We start from the raw sequence: 8,067 nt of genomic DNA, 5'->3' as shown, positions 1-8,067 counted from the left end.
ACTAGCTGCAGAGGCATGGACTTGTTCCACCCACCTTTGGCCTTCTCCTCCCTCTCTTTCCTCCTCTTCCTCCTCTCCTCCGCATCCTTCTCAAGCATCCTCATGAATGCCTCTGGAGAAAGAAAGGTGTAACATAAAGCCAAAAAAGCAACAATACACAATAGTTAATTTCTATTAAACTGTATGTTCAAGTGTTTCAAAAATCCTTCTTTTTACAGTAAGGTGTTAGTTTTACACCGAGTAGTGCATAAATTTACTAGTTGCATGTGTAGCAGAGTGGCAATTTTGGGTAATTTACTAAAATAATAATTAGCAATTTTAACAGCTTGCACGACTACGCCACTGGAGGAATTTCGCCCCCAGAATATAGTTTAACTCCAACCCGTAATTGTAAACAACAGGCAACACAGGTTCGTTAAAGACCACAAAGACAGGGTTCAAATCACTTCTTTTCTTTTATTATCTTACACTTATTTTAGTAATCGACAATTAAAATAGATAAAGGTTCCGGACACCCGCACCCCCCACATGGGCCACGGTGGCCAAGGTTTCCCCACTAAATGTAAACAGCACAGCAAACTAAAAATAAAGAAATAAAGTAAAAATACAAAGCCCACACCAGTAATATTGCACAATGGAATTTCACTACAAAGCGCACGGCAAACCAGCTAATTGGGGAAAACCCGTGCACTGGGAGGGCCCAAGCAGAGTGGGGTGAACCTTAAACACACAAAAGAAAAGTACAAGAAAACAAATAACAGGTAGAGAACTCTCACTTTCTCTTTAACACAAAATAAGGAAATCAAAGAAAACGCACCTCACACACTCGCGCGCACACACAGTCATTCATTTCATTACGGCAACTAGGCTATAGGCTATAGCAGCAGCCCGCAGACAGCCAACAGGTGGAGATCCACGTACCTGCACACAGAAATTACCGTAAAACACAAGCAAACAGATACTGCACACTAAAGGAGTAGGCTATGAGCAGATGATGGTGACCTACCACAACAGTGCAGAAAACGACGCTTGTCTTCGTAACCACAAGGCGACGGCGCACAACACCTGCTCCTATAACGCGACAGTGACAGCCATAGTGAGCACTTCTGTAATTAAAATCTATGAGTGCGATGTAGGACAGAGGCGACGGCTACATACCAAATACAGAGCGCCGGGAAAGTAGACAGTTAGTAACCGCTCTGCAGTCGCACCTCCGGAACAGACAATAGCCTGCCCCACGGAATCCCTCTCCCGTGAAGTGGGGCCCTGCACGGAGTCGACCCGACCAGCGGCACCAAACCCAACAAGGGCACAATCGCCACAAGAGCACACACAAATCTGCCACCTCCTCTCCGAGAGGGCTGTGCCAACTATTTAAAGAGTGCCAAGCACTGCCAATTGGTGTGCGCTGATCACATGGCGCACGAACGCACGGCAGTTATGATGCGGTTTAAAGGCACATATCCCATTATGTTACACATGCATGACATAATCATACAGTACATGCAATAAGCACTAAAATTACATTAGAGACACTACTACTGTATATTTGTAGGATGTCACATGTAAAGTGTCGAGTGCTCTCAAATCCTCTTTGAATCATGTCTAAAAAGTCAAGTGAAGTCATGTCATATTTATTTATAGAAATAAATCAGTAAGTACACTAAGCGTTTACATTAGAAGTCATACGTGCGCTAGTGGACATCCTTCTAATAGCATACGGTATGTAGGATGTAGGACATCCACACCATCTTTAGCATGCAGGAGGACATTGTATACAGTATGGACTGCAGAGACACTTTATACTGGAGAAAGGACTTTGGCTGCAGTGTCTATTCATCTCATTTCAGGTGACAATAGGTGTGTATGTTGCATAGCACTACTGTACCTTGGCTGGCTCCTGGATCACCAGAGAGACCCTAAAAACAAAAACAACAACAACAACAACAAAACAACACTTACTTTGAATGCAGGGTTATGTAAGTTCCTGTCTGCAGCTTTCAATAAATCTCTAACAAAATGAACAAGCCAGAGAGTACTATATAGCCTACTGCTGTAGCAGAATAGCATAGTAAAAAGTTAGTACAATTGTAGCGGAAGAGATTAAAAAATATTCTTTTCTGGAGGCTGTGCAATGTGCTATGTGTGGTGTGTAAATTACTGTCTGACAGTATGAGAACTTTCAGCGGAGTAGGGGAGGAAACGATTTCATTTGTTCTACAATCTGACACAATGTCACAGTAATTGCCAAAGATAACAGTCAAAACAAACAAAAAAGAATGAGAGGGGGAGAGAGAGAGAGAGAGAAAACGAGAGAGAGAGAGAGAGAGAGAGAGAGAGAGAGAGAGAGAGAGAGAGAGAGAGAGAGAGAGAAAGAGAGAGAAAGAGATGAAATGAAATGCACTTTGAATGAAATGCACTTTGTGCAGCTGATTGGCTGATAGTATCTCACCTACTGCCTTGTTAGTATTCCCCCTAGGGAGACAGAATATTGTGCTGACATATACGATATTGTTTACTGTGTCAGGCGTGAGGGGGTATATAGAAAAAGATATCCGTGACGTGACTTTACCGGGGCCGAGGCGCTTGTCAGTGGTGCGGTGACGGTAGCTGAGGGGGCTGTGTTAATTACTGTCCGGTTGATGGCTCCCTTCTGCTGCTTGGAGTCCGTCAGCTTAGCAGCCCCCAGCCAGCTGTCAGCGCGCTCCATTGCTTTCACCTGAGTACTGGTGTCGGCCGATGACATGTCTTTGACCATCTTGCCTACAAGCAGAGAGCCCACATATAAACACACTTTAATAGTCAATCAAAGACATGTTGCAAATGCAGGCGTAGGCTTACAACACATGCTTGAGCTCGCTCTCTCTCCCTCCCTCTCCCTCCCTCTCTCTCTATCTCTCTCTCACACACACACACACACACACACACACACACACACACACACACACACACACACACACACTTGCTCCAAGTTTTGAGACAAGGCAGTCTAAAAATTAGACTAATCAAATGAATTGCTGACAGTAAACAACAAAACACATTGGAAAGTAACTTACTGTCAACAGTAGGAGCATCTTTGATTACTTCTGGGACTTGGTAATATGAGCTGCAAGCTGAAAACTGCCGTAACACCATATTTTATTGTGGCAGCATAAGCTTTTCCTGACAAGTCCCCTGTGATCTGACTAAATTTTGATGAGTGGTGGTGGTGCAGGTGCACATGAACATAATGAATCATTGGAGCACATGAACAGCAAAGAAAAGATGCACATTTTTAAACCATCTCAGTGGGTTCAATGCGGTCATGTCAGGTCTTGTGCTTTTGTGTGAGAGAAAGTGTTTCTTTGGCCAGATTGCGTACACAACTGTCCACAAAATCATGTAACCTTCACATCAATACAGTGTTAACTTATAACATAACAACACCTGCACTTTGTACTCAACACTGGCATGCTGTTTTGCTTGTTCTGTACACTGAAACATCATTATGGAGTCTGCGACGTACTTATCTCATCCACGTTCTTCAGGAAATTATCAAAGTCTTCCTTGTCTTCCATTATGGATGAATGTCTGTTTTTTTGTGAACAGATAAATAGATAAATACTTTATTGCAGACGAGCTACGTACAGGCTAGTCGGCTGCCTGTTGTACTGCAGCGCAAACAGTGCGTCGCCGAGTTGTAACCATAGTGATGAACAGGAAGCGCACGCATGCGCGAGAAAGTAGAAAGAATGGACAGGCGCAAGTATTCTATCCGTCGTGGAGAGATTTCCCTGCATTTTAATAAATGTGTATATTACCCCAGATAACATGTGATAAAGAACAGGTGTCAAGTTAAGCTTTTTAACGTGATTTCTTGCCTTACCGCTCGTGCATCTATGAAATGTGGTTTCAAGAAAGAATTGCACCAGTGAATTGCACTGAATGGCAACATCATTAGACCATGCAGGAACATGAGCTGCTTTGTTGTGTTATCAACCAATCAAATTAGGGTTTGTGGTGCTGGTTTGTGTTTTTTTAGCCCATAGAGGCAAGAGGGCATCACAGTTTTTGCCACCTACCGTAGCTGCCTTAATGGGGTGGGGCCAATTCATTGGAAGTGCAACAGTGCCCCCCTCCGTTGGTTCTCTCTAACAATTTCTAACCTTAATCTAACCTTTCTGTCCATTATCTTCAAGGACTTCTTCAAGGAGTTCTGACTATTTTCAACTAGGCCTACTTTTTTTTAAATCTTTGACACTTTTCATCAACTGTTTTTTGCCTTTGAATGTAATGGTGAGAATTTGAATAATGTTTCTGTCATTGAATCTATTTAGATGGCATGATGGTTGATGGTATTGCCACAATTGAGAGGTCCTACAGAAGGCCTATGCGCAAGCATTGTAAACAAAGTAGACAAAGTAGACTAGGCACACGAAAATACTAGCCAGTTGGCAGTTGTTTGTTTAAGTGGATGCATCGGCCTATATTTCTGTTATTTACTTTATCTATTTTATTTCACCTGAGATTTACCAGAGGCCCTTTTTGCATTACACTGGCTCTTCCTCCAGAGTCCTGCTGGAACATGCATAAAAGACAGACAAGCAACCACAAAACATAGACTAAAAACAATGGGCACAACCAAGTAGGCTACCAAAATCAAATAATGCAACAATGACATTAGTCACCCAGGTAGGACTACTATTGTATATAACATTTAAAAAAAACGACAATGCCTCCAAGTAGCCAAGACAATAGACAAGCACACAAAACTCAAATAAGTTTACTGTAAGACACAAGAAGCAGGTCAATGACAACACTAGACACAGGGGGCACCAAATTAAAAGCAGCAACACTGAAAGGGCAATTTTAAAGTCTGTTTTTTTATTTTCATTATTAAATGCCCCCCAGGCAGAGTGATATAGGCCTAAAACATATGATTTTCTCCGCAACATGCAGTGCACATCTTGTCACCATATAGGGTAGTCCAATACTGATAATGCTCTTGTTAGGATAAAGCTGTGGGCTATATAGCATCACAGCGTTAACAGAGTAAGTAGAAGAGGGCTTTGAAATTTCATATCAAATGACTTGGGAGGAAGTCCTTCAAACCTGCTTCTGAGGAGAGGAAAGGGCTTCGCACCACAATAGGTGTGTGACGTGACGGCTTTCCTGTTTCAAGCTGTCATTTTAAAAACGACAATCCCCTCCCATTTTCCCCTTCACTTCTTTTATAAGCCTCAGAGTGTTTGCACTCTCTCTCTCTCTCTCTCTCACACACACACACACACACACACACACACACACACACACACACACTTGGAAATACACACAAACACACGCGCGCATCTTTTCCTCTTGTTCCAAGAGCTTGTCCAGACAGCATGAGTACCATCAGCACCCCCAGCTACACGGCCTGGTCCGCCATCAGCTTCGCCCTCTGTCCTCCTCTCGGCCTCATAGCCATCATCCTCTCCTCAAAGGTGTGTGTGTGTGTGTGTGTGTGTGTGTGTGTGTGTGTGTGTGTGTGTGTGTGTGTGTGTGTGTGTGTGTGTGTGTGTGTGTGTGTGTGTGTGAGTGTGAGTGTGAGTCTGAGTGTGTGTGCATTGTGTGTGTTATTAATATTATGTATTTAATATGATGGTTATTATTATTATTATTATGATGATGATGATGATAATGATGATGATGATTATTATTATTATTATTATTATTATTATTATTATTATTATTATAAAGAGGACATAAGGAAAAAAATCAGCTGTCACAGCTACTCCACGTATTGGTTGTTGAAATGAACCAGATTTTACACTCATTTTACTTTGCCCATCACAAGCCAAAAACATTGACTTACAAAATTATATAGATTAATTAAAGTGAAAGCCCATTGGGAAACTCCAACTCCCATTGTCATTGTGACACAGCACTCCACAGCACAGAAGTGAACACTGCACACTGCACACAACGAAATTGCATTTATGCCTCACCCGTGCAAGGGGACAGCCCTCAGTGGCGCCCCATGGGGAGCAGTGCGGTGGGACGGTACCATGCTCAGGGTACCTCAGTCATGGAGGAGGATGGGGGAGAGCACTGGTTGATTACTCCCCCCACCAACCTGGCGGGTCGGGAGTCGAACCGGCAACCTCTGGGATGCAAGTCTGATGCCCTAATCCAGGGGTGGGCAATTATTTTGGCCCAAGGGCCGCATTGGGTTTAGAGAGTTGACCAAGGGGGCTGGATCTCATAGGCAACTTGCCCGTGCCAATAATAAGAAATGGTGTACGCCAACATAATATACCATTGTCAGTTTATGCCATTCCTGCTAATTGTATCTAGAAGTAGAATTTAGTAATCTTAGGTTTCCAAGACCCTGGTTTTAGGTAGCCAATTTAAGAATGAGTGACCATATGAATCTGCATTTTTTTTCTTGGAAAGGCTCTGAGGGCCGCATGAAATGGCTGAGCGGGCCGCATGTGGCCCCCGGGCCTGAGTTTGCCCACGTCTGCCCTAACCGCTCACCCATGACTGCCCATTAGAGATACATGTAATATTTTGCTTTGTAAATGATTGATCATACCAGGTTTTTTTGCCCAGTTTACACTTGGCTTTTGCCTAGGTGCGGAACAAGTGGTTGTGTTGTGTTCACTGTGCATATCTAAACATGCTGAAGCTGTTGAGAAAGGGTCTCCACACATCGGCTCCGACAAAGTGCAGAGCACTGCTCTGCAAAAGTTCGATTCCATTGTTTTCAATACAACCCCGCACACCGGCGACAATGTCCGTGGACATCGGCTGGCGATTAGGGACAAACTCTATTTTGTCTGAGCCACCCATTGACTATCCATGCTGTGGTGAAATTGTGTGCGGGGGTCAAAATTGTGTCGGAATCGAAAGTGCTCCGCTGTGCTGTCGGAATCGATGTGCGGAGGGCCTAACTGTGCTTTATTGGGGGTAGCCGTGACCCTACTGTGCAGAATAGATGACCATTAGATCAGACCATTGCAGGTTCAAATGCAGCAGGTGATGGCTGAAGTGTCCCTTGAGCAAGGCACCTAACCCTCACATTGCTCCAGGGTATGTGTGGGGCAGCCGCGCCCTAATGGTTAGGGTGGTGGTCATAAGATCAGAGGGTTGCCGGCTCAAATCGCACCCTTACATTTCCCTACACCTCTATCCTTGGCTGAAGTACCCTTGCACCTTATTCCACATTGCTTCAGGGAGGGACTTTAATAATCCCCTATATAGTTTCTAAACAACTGTAAGGGCCTTTCCCATTACTAATCTCTACCCCTACCCCTACGCCTTCCCCATGCCCCTCGTGCTTTCCAACGAAGCTGTAAGGTGTTGTGGTAATTTTCCCCTTTTACACCGAATTGTGCTTCTGTACACGATACAGGACACCCACAAACTTGCTGCACTAAGATAACAGGAAATCTGAATGTCAGCATGCATACATATAATTAGTTACGACAACAAACACCTACCACCTTAACTACAGTAGATCCGGAAAAAAGTGTGAATATCTTACACATTTATTTTGTAGGTGTGCAATTTCCAAAGTTTCTTTACCAATAAATTATGTAAAATATTTATTTTTGGAGACTTTTATATGATATTCTAGCCTATATGAAGCTGGAGAACATCTCTAAGATTTTGAGATTCTGTAGCCTCTTAGTGCAGATGGGATCACCGAAGGACCTATTCACTATTTGCTGAAAATACTCAACTTAGGGATGCAAATTATCGATGAATTCATTAATCATTAGTTGATAGTCTTATCGATCGACTTACGATTAATTAGCGGCGTTTCCCCCACCCAAAATCTCAATGTTTCTCGGAAATAAACTACTAAATCTAAACATTTTTATAAAAATGTACATAAAATACCACATTTAAATTAATTCTATTTCAATTCTTTAATCCAAAGGTGATTTAAATATTCCCACTATTCACATCCCTCTTCACATACACTCTTCATATAGGCCTACCCATTTCACCTGGGTCTCTTGTCAGTTGAATTGTCGATTACGCTTTCCCTTGATGCTTGTGCCCACGTCGAGTACACTTTTCAGAGATAGATGTGTCATT

This window comes from Engraulis encrasicolus, chromosome 9 (genome assembly GCF_034702125.1).
Source record: "Engraulis encrasicolus isolate BLACKSEA-1 chromosome 9, IST_EnEncr_1.0, whole genome shotgun sequence".
Taxonomy (NCBI): domain Eukaryota; kingdom Metazoa; phylum Chordata; class Actinopteri; order Clupeiformes; family Engraulidae; genus Engraulis; species Engraulis encrasicolus.
The sequence above is the reverse complement of the archived record's forward strand: the minus strand, read 5'-3'. Positions refer to the sequence as shown.